The 14,210-nt window shown below is 37.3% G+C and overlaps 1 long non-coding RNA gene across 2 annotated transcripts in view; it reads right to left on the bottom strand.

Annotated features, from left to right (window-relative positions):
* The window catches only part of LOC120917399, an 81,936-nt gene that overhangs the window by 3,263 nt on the left and 64,463 nt on the right, over positions 1-14,210 (bottom strand). The window contains exons 6-7 of one of the 2 annotated variants that reach the window (XR_005744195.1): positions 4,779-4,914; positions 3,547-3,605 (exon numbers count right to left, since the gene is read on the bottom strand). This is a non-coding gene — a long non-coding RNA (uncharacterized LOC120917399). The remainder of the gene's footprint in view (positions 1-3,546; positions 3,606-4,778; positions 4,915-14,210) is intronic. The other variant, XR_005744194.1, reaches the window with a different exon arrangement.

The raw sequence follows: 14,210 nt of genomic DNA, 5'->3' as shown, positions 1-14,210 counted from the left end.
TGCCACAGGGCGAAGCGTTGTAACATAATGTAATTTCGCCCAGCCGTGCCATGCTGAGCCACTAGGCAGCTCACTGAAAGGAGAATTTTTTGTAAATGTCTTCATTATTTTATATATATATATATATATATATATATATATATATATATATATATATATATATATATAATATATATTTGAAAATTAAATTGCCTTCATAGGAAAAGATTCTTATATCTAGAATGCTGTTCCATGATATAATAATATGGTGACCAAAGAGCAATTTTTAGAAAATAATAATAATTGTTTTATTTTATGAATATATATATATATATATATATATATATATATATATATATATATATATATATATATATATATATATATATATATATATATATATATATACAGTATACAGTACAGACCAAAAGTTTGGACACACCTTCTCATTCAAAGAGTTGGAACCAAAGATCTCAAGTTTGGACTCATCAGACCAAAGCACAGATTTCCACTGGTCTAATGTCCATTCCTTGTGTTCTTTAGCCCAAACAAGTCTCTTCTGCTTGTTGCCTTTCTTTAGCAGTGGTTTCCTAGCAGATATTCTACCATGAAGGCCTGATTCACACAGTCTCCTCTTAACAGTTCTAGAGATGTGTCTGCTGCAAAAGGTGGCTAACTTTGAAGAACCTAGAATATGAAATCTATTTTCAGTTGTTTCACACTTTTTTGTTATGTATAATTCCACATGTGTTAATTCATAGTTTTGATGCGTTCAGTGTGAATCTACAATTTTCATAGTCATGAAAATAAAGAAAACTCTTTGAATGAGAAGGTGTGTCCAAACTTTTGGTCTGTACAGCATGCTGTAAAAATATATAATGTTATGAAAAGTTTTTTTTATCATTCAGAGTTTTACAAAATTAATATTGTTGACATATTGCCACTTTAGGTTGTGTGTGTGTGAATTCAGCCAGAAACTCGATCAGAGCCGTATTCTGCCGAGAAACCCAGTCGTCTGTACACTTTTGGCCGAGGAAACCGACGAGGATCTCGTCGGGCCAAATAGAGAACATGTTCTCTATTTCCTCATTTGTCAATGAGGAAACTTGGCTCGCCGAGATCCTCGGCGGCTTCACAAGGAACTCGACGAGCAAAATTATGTGTTTTGCCCGTCGAGTTTCTCGGACGTGTGTACGGGCCCTCTGGCCGGCCACACATGGTTCTAATTTCTTTCCTTCAACCACAGGTTGAAGGAAAGACATTTGCCAGATTCCCCCATCAACACACTATTGCTGTGGGGGAATGCCTCCTGCTGGGCCATTGTCTTCTCCCGGCAGGGGGGTGGGGAAGGACTTCCCCAGGAGAAGACAGTGATTATTGCTAGTGGCTATAGCAGTCACTGGCGATTAATCGCAGGTAAAACCGGGCATGCTGATTGTACCCAAGCTGATCGATCAATCAACTTCATACATTCAGCCTGCTCATACACGGTTTGAACAATGTTTGGCCTGCCTTAGTAGTTCACTTTGCTTAGTAAATAAGGTGATATAAAAAAACTGCTCCCAGCTAGTGGTGAAGTCTTAAGTGATATAGTCTTAATAGCAGCTAATTATCCAAAGTTCCTTCACATGCTCCAATAGAGCTGCACACAGACATATTTTTTCTCTGCCTTGCAACGAATAAAAACTTTCAGCAACACTAAAAAAAAAGCAGAGCACACGGACTATTTGCAGAATCTTCAATAAAACTCTTCAAAGAAGAGCTTGGTGGAAGATTGTGTGGCTCATAAAGCACATCCGCATTATGCACAACTGAGACATTGACAATGGGTTACTTTATGAGTCCTACAATTGGTCATTTGTATCCAGTGATTCAAGGGTATTTACACCTGGATGGATGGCATGTTTTACATGCTGTCTATAAAGTACCCTTGTGAGTATTGGAAGTATTTAAATGATAGTTTTATTAAAGATTTTGTATGCGCCAAGTGAGCTGTGTTTTGTTTTCTGCTAAGTAAGGTGAAGCTGTGATCTCTTTAAATATCAAATCATGTGCAAGAGAACATTTAAAAAAAATGGATGTTTGCCTGCACATGGGTGTGTGATTGAAGTGAACTAAATTATACCTTATTTACTAAAATAAATAAACATTAATTGTGCTAAGTGAATATACTGTACAAAGTTAACATGCCATATTCCTTTACAAAATAAACCCTATTAACTAATATTCCAATCCAATTGCATTCATAGGAAAATATTTTTCTATCTAGATTGTTGTTCCATAAAATAATAATATGGTGACCAAAGAGGATAATTTTTAGAAAATAATAATGCAAATTAACTATTTGCAATATTTTCGAAAACGATAGACTATATATAGCTCTTATATTATATAACTGATTTTTGTACCAAGGACATGTTCTATTTGGCAAAACATATATAGTATTTCAAAAATATAATAATCATATTGTGTGCATGTACATCAACTGAAAGGATACATTTGCAAACAGAACAAAAAGTTAAGTATTACAAATACTAATGCAATGTATTGACTTTGTAAAAAATATTCATGCCGTGCTAGTACAGCCTTATAAAAGCTGTGATATATCTATATAACGGATACATAAGTAAAAGCAAGCATCATTTTGCAGTGATATATTTACTTATTTGAAAGATGGATGTGATTTGTTGAATATGTCTATTGGTTAATTGTTTGCTGTTATTTAAGACATCATGAAATGTACAGAAGGCATGATTGTGCAGTTAAAATGCTTCTCATTAATGGAGACCTATTAGTGTAATGGACTGCTCATAAACACCAAGTCAGCATGGTTTACCAAGCTTTGGACACCACCCCCTTTATCTGTAGCGTTTGCATTATTAAATAGTTAACACTTGGTTTACAGTAACACATGTCAATACAAAAACTGCATTATCAAACTATCTGGTTTGTTTTTTTGTATAGGATTTTTGTTTTCATTACAATTTTTTTATGTTTCAGTTTTACAAATATAAAGTAAAGGATAAAGATGAAGGAAAGTATTATTATTATTATTATTATTATTATTATTATTATTATTATTATTAGTAGTAGTAGTAGTAGTAGTATACGTAGTAGTAGTAGTAGTAGTATTTTATTATTAATATTATTATTCATTTATTATGACAAAAATAATAACATTCATTATAACCAAAAAAAAGTAAAATATATAAACAAAAATATCATTCAAAAGTAAATAAAGTCAACAGTAAAGCTTTAAAGTAATAACAATAATAACAATTCAGGATATATAAGTATATACAGTAAATATTGCTTTTGCTATCTATAATGGTAATATGAATTTCAAAAATAAATGAAATAAAAGCATAATTTGCAATTGGCCACACATGTTATAAGCTGAACATTTTTTTCTTTTTTAAATAGAAAAAAAAATGACAAAATGTTATGATGTATGCTTAGTTGACATAGGCATTATTAAGATGGATAACAAATTATTTCTCAAAATAAGGAAAACATGAATTTGGCTTAAAACAGTATACTGAGATTAATGACAATTTTATTAATTACCTTTTTGTTAGTATGAAGGCACAATTTCTTTTTAGCAGTTCATCAAATAATCTTCAATGCTGTATAATTCCAAAATGAATGAATATATGTCAAAAATTCATCCATTACACTTTAAAATAATGATATCAGCTGCTAATTTTCAGTGTTTAGGCTTCATCCTGGTAGCCTTGTGGTGTGCATTTTTTATTTATTTTTTGGAACTTAGCCCTTTATATCTATCAGAAAAAAATGTACATATGTACATTTTTCCAAGCATATTTTGTTCTTACCTAAGTTATTTATGACTTCAGATATAGTAACTTACATTAAATCTATATAACGTTCTATGGAACTATTTATGAACATTCAAATCCTAATAAAATGGCCATCAAAAGCAATACATTATTTAACTTTGATATTCAGTGATTCGCTCATTTCAGAGAGTTTTGCAAGCAATAACATATGGATACGGTGTGTTTTATATGAAAGTAAATTCTTCAAGTCTAAAGATACATTATGAATAATTCTTGGTTTCTTAATGGTTTGGACATAATGCAGTGCTCAACTTAAACCATGAGGGAATAGGGCACTTAAGTGGCGTGTCACATTTCAAGGTAATAAATAGCAGATTGATTCAACCTCCAAGTTGATCCTAAAGTTTACTGCTATACAAGATGGAAAATACTGAAGACATAGTGATTTACTTGATAGAAATAAGACACTCCATATTAGCTTAAATGGATGCAAAAGTCCAGTATTGAACATTTACTGCATTCTTTGTCAAAACACCATAGGGATCGGATTGCATTCTCTCTCTGCTCACAATTTTCTTTGTCTCAGATTAGCTGTTGCCTCTTGAAAAGTAACCTTGAAGCATACATTTCACATCCATAAAGTATGGGTATCTATTAATAGACTCGCAGTTCCAGTCATTGGTTCTTTAAATCATAACTCATTAGATCACCTGAAATCTTCTCTGTAGACTTTGAACAATAAATCAAGCAGATAAAACAAAATAAAATCTCAGTGATAGGTCTTGTGTATGGGGTCCTAAATAAAGATGGCCTTAAACATTGTTTAGGTGAGGTATCCAATTTGAGTATTACTTATAATAATCAGCCAAAGCGTGTGCAGCATAGGACTGTCACATACCTTATGGGAGACTGAGATGATAAGGGCAGCCTCTCTTGTATCCCCTGCCCAAGCACACCTGAAGGTGAGACGGAGGGCTCAAAGGCAAAGTAGGAACATACCTACCAGAGGATGTGGTGTGTGAAACCCCAAACTGGAGATGGCAACTGGGAAGATTCAGTAGAACTTGTAAGCAGCAACTTCAGGTATGGAGTCATCAGGAGAACCAGCAGGAAGTAAAGGGAAAATTGGAATTGTCTGAGGGTTCAAAATGACAGCGTTCAGAAACATTAGCACTTAAGTTGAAGGACTATACATAAAAGGCACAGCTGAATCTGAACATGGGACAAACAGGCACAACATGCCACAAGGATAAGTAACATAACATATGAGACATCCCCGCTGCATAGAAAAACATTGACTTTGAACCATGAAACAAGCAAAGTGGTTATTAGAGAAAAACAGAATCGAAAATGTATTTAAAACAATAGATTTCTACTAATTTAATAGTACCACCATATCTTCAAGGATGGACTTTGATCCATGAAGCAATCAGAGTGCCAAGGAAATAAATAAACTATAATCTTGCTTGTAATGTCAAACTTCCAGGTATGCATTGGATCTGGTAGACCGAAGATTAAAGGTAATAAATAATGAGAAACTTGTTTACCTAGGCACTTTGTTTGCAACACAAGTCACAGAAATGCTTATTGGGTCTGGTTTACTAAAAAAGTAGAATTAAAAGTGAATTTTAACTTTGCAAAGTCATTTTCACATACAACATGTGGTAAACATTCACTTTGCAAAAAATACCCAATCATTTGCAAGGAACATTTTCTCCTTGCACATGATTGGAAGTCATCTCATTTACAAAGCATTTGACTTTACCTTGCTAAGTAAAAAGCCTGTATTCCTTTTGTAAATCAACCCCATTGACATTTCTCTTGAATGTTGTCTGTGGGTTTTCGAACAGCCCATACTTTTTTTAAACTAGCACAATTTTAAAAGACATTATATATTCTGAGGTGGTTTGTGATCACCCAATATAAGCCCTGGTGGATGAGCTCTATGATTTATACTGTAGGATGCATCATGATTAGATCGAGCTAAAAGTGGTAACTGCTCTACAGTGCTTTTATCGAGTGAGCTCTATTAATCTTGCTACTCACCAAACCTTATAATTCTTTGCACAGAGAGGTAAAATTATGCAAAACTGTGGTAGCTTAGTGAATGAGGTAAAGTTCCCAACATTCAATCATGTGCAAGCAGAAATACTGTTAGTTATTTTATTTTTCTTGCATGTAAGAAGGTATTCTTTGCCAAGTGAATTGTCACCACATTCCTTAGGCTAAGGGAAGTTTCCCTTGTAAAGTGCGAATTTCCATGGGGATCAGGGAGGATGTTTTTCCTGGAGCAAATTGGTTCATACATTGCTGGGATTTTTTACCTTCCTCTTTATCATCTGTGGGTATATGATTGTGTATAAAATATTGTATGATTTTCTTTTTCTTTTTCCCTTTTATTGGTTGAACTAGTTGGACTTCAACCAGACTAACTATGTGACGATAAAAGATTATCTTACTCCTCACTAACTGTTTATCATATATCCAATCCAGAAGTACTAGAAGGTACTAAATGCATTTAAGCTAATTTGGACCAGAGATGAGCTTGAAATAAGATTTGTGTAACTGAGAATCTGATCTGGATGATATCTAATCTCTTGATGTGGATATTCATCAGCTTTTGGAGGTTGGTGCCAAAATGTTTACACTGTCTTCCATACTCGTTGACATTTTATGGTCCTCCTAATGCTGACTTGCATGCCTTTTCATTCTTCACTGTGCTTGCCTGCCCTTTTCCTCAGCCAGTTAAGCATGCAGTCCATACTAAAGTATTACAGGAGAACAGCAGATGCAAGTTGTACTGATGTTTGATATTTCTTCTCTATTCTGCTCAGTGCATGTACAGTATCACCATCAAAATTGTTTCTCCAAATCACATATTATCATAATTATAATTTATTGATTTCACGGAGAAGAAACTTGATTTTTCACTAGGTCACATTACTTTAGACCCAAGAAAAGACATCTATGGGCAGAACTAGTTCTAGAGTCTGTTAGCAACTGTGGTTTGTTTGAGAGCACAATCTGGTAATCATAAGGACATAATTAGGTTTCTGAACAAGTCTAAACTAGCTCTGTGTGTGGTACCACAACTCTATGTACTGTTTGCATGGTGTTAGTTCTCTTTCAAAGGTTTTATATTAGCATGAGTGGCCTATTGACAGGTATATTATTTAACCTCCCTGGCGGTATGATTCTTTCAGAAAAAAGGTGCTGAAAGCGGTACCATTATTTGAAAGGAAATTTGGCGTTTTATACTGTAGGCCTGTAATTTTTAGGAAAAACTCACTTAAATCTGACCAAACCAGAGTCTTGTAGGCATCTCGGGTATGACATTTTTTTTAAAAACAAAATTATAAATTATAATATAATAAATAATTATAAATAATTATAACAAATAATAATATAATTATAATAAAAATTATTCAATAATGTAATCAACTCAAAATCACTGAAATTTGCTCAGTTGCAGAATTGTCGCTGTCATTACTTTTATTTTTTTATGACGAATTTCCCCACAAATTGCTATCGCACAATTCTGCAAGTGATTATAATTTATTATCGCTGTTTTCTAGCTGCTCTAAAACCATTTTTGACATAAAAAGACACTTTTGGTTGCTATGGACAATCTACAGTTTGCAGGCAGAAAGAACCGTTTTTATTATATAAAATTACATGTAGGGCACTGGGCAGACCACTAGGGACAAGGGGGGTGTGTATTTTTTACATACAGTACTGTAATCTATAAGATTACAGTATACTGTGTGTATTGTGTTTGTTTACGTTTTTGAATTTGGCGCCGTTCTCCGCTCCCGTGCGTCGTAACGTCGCAGGGAACGTTGATCGGCGGCACAGGAGGACGCTGTGTGAATCGAGCGAGGTCCCGCTCGCTCACACAGCGCGGTGGCATCGCTGGATCCAGGGACAAGGTAAGTAAACACTGTCTGTGGATGCTGCGAGGCAAGCCCGAGTCTGACTCGGGGTTACCGATCGCAGTACAGAAATCTAACCCCGAGTCAGACTCGGGAACAACGCCAGGAGGGTTAAAGGGGTTGTAAAGGTTTGTTTTTTATTCTCTAAATGGGTTCCTTTAACCACTTAACCCCCGGACCATATTGCTGGTCAAAGACCAGAGCACTTTCTGCGATTCAGCACTGCGTCGCTTTAACTGACAATTGCGCGGTCGTGCGACGTGGTTACCTAACAAAATTGGCGTTCTTATTTCCCCACAAATAGAGCTTTCTATTGGTGGTATTTGATCACCTCTGCGGTTTTTAGTTTTTGCGCTATAAACAAAAATAGAGTGACAATTTTGAAAAAAATAAATATTTTTTACTTTTTGCTATAATAAATATCCCCCAAAAATATATAATTTTTTTTTTCCTCAGTTTAGGCCGATATGTATTCTTCTACATATTTTTCGTAAAAAAAAATGGCAATAAGCGTTTATTGATTGGTTTGCGCAAAAGTTATAGCGTTCACAAAATAGGGGGTATTTTTGGCATTTTTATTAATATTTTTTTTTTACTAGTAATGGCGGCGATCATCGATTTTTTTCGGTACTGCGACATTATGGTGGACACTTCGGACACTTTTGACACATTTTTGGGACCATTGGCATTTTTATAGCGACCGGTGCTATAAAAATGCATTTGATTACTATAAAAATGCCACTGGCAGTGAAGGGGTTAACACTAGGGGGCGGGGAAGGGGTTAAGTATGTCCCTGGGTGTGTTCTAACTGTAGGGGGGGTGTACTTACATGGGGAAATGACTGATCTTCTGTTCATACATTGTATGAACTGAAGATCAGCATTTCTCTCCCTGACAGGACCGGGAGCTGTGTGTTTACACACACAGCTCCCGGTCCCTGCTCTGTAACGAGCGATCGCATGTGCCTGGCGGTGATCGCGCCTGCCGGGCATGCGCACGAGAGCCTAATGGCCTGCGCAAGAGCCAATGTATAGCTACGGGCTCTCACGCAGGGGAGCCGACCTGGCGCCGTAAAACGACGGCGGCTGGTCTGCAACCAGTTAAGCTAGTGCATTGCTGGTTCACTTACCTTTTCCTTCGATTTCCCTTCTAAATGTTTTTTTTCTTTGTTTTCTTAGTCTGAATTTTTCACTTCCTGTTCCTCCTCAGTAAGCTATTCTGGCTGACTAACCCCCAGCCAGATGATGGGGGCAAGCTTACTGAGGAGAAACAGGAAGTGAGAAATTCAGACAAAGAAAAAAACATTTAGATGGGAAATCAAAGGAAAAGGTAAGTGAACCAACAATGTACTAGCTTGAAGGAACCTATTTAGAAAATAAAAAACAAACCTTTACAATCTCTTTAAAATTTAAATAACAGATACAAAAATATATTTATCTAATGCTTTGGTAATTGTAATGCTGACCTTTCCTTAAAAAAATACTAAGGGCCAGATTCACAGATATCTGCGGCGGCGTAACGTATCGTCTTTACGTTACACCGCCGCAAGTTTTCAGCGCAAGTGCCTGATTCACCAAGCACTTGCGTGTAAACTTACGGCGGTGTAACGTAAAGCCGTCCGGCGCAAGCCCGCCTAATTCAAATGGGGCGTGTACCATTTAAATTAGGCGCGTTCCCGCGCCGAACGTTCTGCGCATGCTCCGTGTGAAAATTTCCCGAGGTGCTTTGCGCGAAATTACGGTGCCCCGACGTATTTTTTGAACGGCGACGTGCGTTACGTCGTTTCGTATTCCCGGACGTCTTACGCAAAAAAAAGAAAAATTTGAAATTCGACGCGGAAACGACGGCCATACTTTAACATGGCTGTTCTAAATGTAAGCCATGAAAAAGCAGGCCTAAGTTTGCAAAGGGAAAAACTGACTAGCGACGACGTAAGAGATTGCGACGAACGCGGGTATCTTCGTGGATCGCCGCAATCAGCTAATTTGCATACCCGACGCTGGAAAACAACGCGAACTCCACCCAGCGGCCGCCGCAAAAATTACACCTAGGATCCGAAGGTGTACGAAGCCGTACGCCTGTCGGATCTTAGCCAAAAGCCGTCATATCTTTTTTGTGAATTACAAATAAAGATACGACGCGGCAAATTTGAAAATACGCCGGAGTATCGGTAGATACTCCAGCGTATTTCATCTGTGAATCTGGCCCTAAAATTCTAAGATTACAATTCAGACAAGTTTATCCTCTCTTTGAGCAGAAATCAGTAAAGAAACCCTAAAACCAAATTTTTTAACAGGAATATTTGTGCTTTTGGTTCACCGCCTCCTGGTCCACACTGTGGTTTTTAGTCACTGATGCATAAATAGCACAGACAAACACAAATAATGATATTAACATCACCAGTAGCTGAATGTTGACACATAAATTTAGGTAGATTTTAGTAATACTGGCATCAATTTACATTTTATTAATTGAGCCTGCATAATACTGAAGAGCAAAGTTATTTAATACATATTTAAGTCCCTGCCCCATCACCCATTATCTCATAATAGACAGCAAGTTGCTTGTCCTGCTGCTTCCCACACCATTTCAATCCTTTGAAAGTAACAGCACTGGTAGAAAAACATTATAAAGTCAGTATTACAAAACAAAAAGTCACCTGCAGAGACTAAACTGTGGTTTATCTTGGAAAATGCCTTAAAGTCCATCAATGTTTCTAGTCTGTATAACTTTTTATTGCTGTTATAATACTAATATATGATTTGCAACTTAGCTTGAAGAAAAACTTCAGTTTAACAATTAAATAAAAATATAAATTGCCCAAATTTAAATAAAAAAAAAAGAAGAAGAAAATACAGCCTTCACCTACTTTCTTGGATTGTCCCCCTTATTTCAGTCAGAGTCATTCAACAGCTCAAGCTGTTGTGGATACACCCGAAGTGAATAGGGGGTGCATCACCACATTGTCCGGGGCTCAAAGTACATCACTGCAGAGAGTGGCACTATTGTTATGATGTTAGTGCAACCATAGGTGTGCGCAGCCTATTGCATTAGGGTGTGCACCCTAAAGCTCAAACACATATACGTGCGCACGTGTATACAGTCTATACTGCTGGCATCAGTAGAGCAGTGAACAATGTCAGTAAGGCAGAGTTTGGTGTCAGTGGGGCAGTGGATAGCGTCAATAGTTTTTATTTTTACTCATTTATTTTTTATTATTTAAAAAAAAAAATGTTATTATTGTTTACAATTTTTTTATTATTATTATTTACATACAATTTGGTGAAATATCATGGGTCCAAACAGGGGGCATTTTCAGCAGACAAGGTGATTAGGGTGTGCGCACAAACCCTGTGCGCACGCCTATGAGTGCAACTCTCTGCAGTACTGCAGACAGCTCAGTGTGGAAATCAGAGCAGAAAAAACATGGACCCTAGGATATCACCAGCTAGAAGACAACTGCATTACCAATAAAATATGTGTGGGGGTAGTATGGACATTTTTTAAGCAGTAATTTGCTTAACTTTACTGAACTCCTAAAATAATATAATGCGAGGCCCTGTGCATTAGGCCAGAATTAGAACGTTTACTTATTTTATATATATATATATATATATATATATATATATATATATATATATATATATATATATATATATATATATATATTTTTTTTTTTTTTGCAGACATCTGTATAAGTGCAAATGAGCCATCTTATGTAGAAGAAGTCAATATTTCCTCTGTCTACATTCTGCACAATGTGTAAAAGCTACTTGTAAATTATATTATATTGTATAGAACGTTCCTGTGCCCAATGGATTTCTCTGTCATAAATACTCTGATTAAAATGTAAATTCAGCTACCCTATCAGCTTTCCATTAAGACAGCTCTTTAAACCTCACATTAATCAGTAGAGATATGTAAAAGAAACACACACAGACACAGCTCATCCATTCTGACTGCTTATGACAGATAACAAACCTCTATATTTACCCCAAACATGCTCTGATCTATCAATTATGCCTCACTTCACCCTCACGCTAATTGTGCATTTTCTCCTCTAATGCATTTCTGCTGTTATCTCATAGGCTAATGAAAGCCAGGAAATCAATAAATATAAATTATACATGCAAAGGAGGACTGCTGTGAACATAAAGTTTCTAATTAATTGCACTTGATTAATTTATATCCTTTAATTATCTTGCTAAGCCACAGATAGCATAAATATCGGAACAATCTGGGTATTGCTATGTCAGTCATAAAAAGAGCAGACGAAGTAGATCGGTGGATCCTTACGAAATGCAAAGCCAGTGAACATAAAACTACATAGCCATAGTGTATAAATATCCTAGGCCTCCAAGACAAGCAGTAATAGCATATCTATGGCAAAGTAAATGTAATACAGCGATGTTTAACTGAGGTAAAACAATGATAGGCCCCATATTGTAGGCTGCATAAAGGGTAAATGTAGAAATAATTTCATCATGATGAGAATTTACTTTATTATTAATATCTTTATAATGTTTTTGATGTTGTGATCCTCTAAAACAAGGTACAGGGAAGTGTGAATGTGGGTAATAACACGTAGAAGGCTATAACAATGCAGACTCTTTGGGCGGTCTAAAAGGCAAGGTAAATAAAGCTGGAATTTTAATAAACAGCTAAATACACAGATTTAATTCATATGCAAGTACTATTTTACACGCCAAAGTGTATATATTTCTATACATCTAGATTTAAACAGTTCTTCCATATAGCACATCCCTGTCTAGCAGGTCAGTCAGATCTGACTTTTAGGGCCAGATCCTCAAACGAGATACGGCGGCGTATCTACTGATACGCCGTCGTATCTCTGTTTCTAACTATGCGACTGATTCTTAGAATCAGTTACGCATAGCTAGCCCTAAGATCCGACAGGTGTAATTGAATTACACCGTCGGATCTAAAGGATGCAATTCTAGGCCGGCCGCTAGGTGGCGAGGCCATTGCGGCCAGCGTAGAATATGCAAATGAAGACTTACGGCGATCCCCGAACGTCCCGAACGGCCCGTCGATCTAAATCTACGTAGTTTCCGTCGAGTTACATCGTGTAAAACTAGGGCTGAGTCCTATTTGACTAAGCCATGGTAAGTATGGCCGTCGTTCCCGCGTCGAAATTTAAACCTCAACGTCGTTTGCGTAAGACGTCCGTGAATGGCGCTGGATGCCATTTACGTTAACGTCTAAGCAAATGACGTCGGTGCGACGTCAGTTAGCGCAATGCACGTCGGGTAATTTACCCGACGGAGCATGCGCAGTACGTCCGGCGCATGCCCCTAATTTAAATGGGACTCGCCCCATTAGATTGGGCACGCCTTGCGCCGGACGGATTTAAGTTACACCGCTGCAAATTTCCAGGTAAGTGCTTTGTGGATCGGGCACTAACTTGGGAAATTTGCGGCGGTGTAACTTAAATGGGAAAAGTTAAGTTGCGTCGCCTGGCTGTGGATCTGGCCCTAAGGCCCCGTACACACGACCAGTTTCCTCGGCAGAATTCAGCTTCCGACCGAGTTTCTGGCTGAATTCTGCCGAGAAACCCGGCCGTGTGTACACTTTCGGCCGAGGAAGCCGACGAGGAGCTCGGCGAGGAAATAGAGAACATGTTCTCTATTTCCTCGTTGTTCTATGGGAGCTCTCGTCCCGCCGAGCTCCTCGGCGGCTTCAGGGCTGAACTGGCCGAGGAACTCGATGTGTTTGGCACGTCGAGTTCCTCGGCCGTGTGTACGAGGCTTTAGAGTTCAGTTAAATACCAGCTATAGGTCTTGTCTAGGGTGACCACGTATCCCAGATTGCCCGGGACATTTTGCAGGTCTGTCCTGGGTACATTCATTCCAGGACAATACAGTGTCCCAGAATAAAACTTGACACAGCCACCCTCCGGGCCAATCTGATGCCCCCAAAAAAGGCCGTCCCATAACCTCTTTACTCACTGACAGTACTCGTCCTGGCCGGGAATGCCTGGAGAAGCACAATCCCCCACCCCCTGCTTGTGATTGGAGAAATCATAAATCCCGCCTCTTGTGTCCAATCACTGTGCTGTGATTCGTTACAGCACAAGCTGATTTTTGGGAAGAAAGGGTGTCCCTGAATGGTAGTTTGGAAATGTGGTCACCCTACTAGCAGGTCAGAAGATCTGACTTTTTGACTTTAGTTAAATACCAGCTATAGGTCTTGTCCATCTGAGCCAGTGCTTGGACAGCTCATCTGGCTGTTACTCTGCTTTCTCATCCTATCAGGATGCTCCTTGTAAGCACATAAGCATTGCAGCACATTTTTTAAATCTTTTTGTGTATTTTTGAAGTTGACTTGCAGCTTATTTTGTTTGGGGTTTTGGAGGGCTGGCAGAAAAGGGGAACTTCCATTTGCATGGAAGATATATATATATATATATATATATATATATATATATATATATATATATATATATATATATATATATAATTTTTAAGTATTGCGTTTC

The sequence above is a fragment of the Rana temporaria genome, chromosome 11, assembly GCF_905171775.1.
Source record: "Rana temporaria chromosome 11, aRanTem1.1, whole genome shotgun sequence".
NCBI lineage: Eukaryota > Metazoa > Chordata > Amphibia > Anura > Ranidae > Rana > Rana temporaria.
Note: the sequence above shows the minus strand (reverse complement) of the source record. Positions and strands in the feature narration are given on the sequence as shown.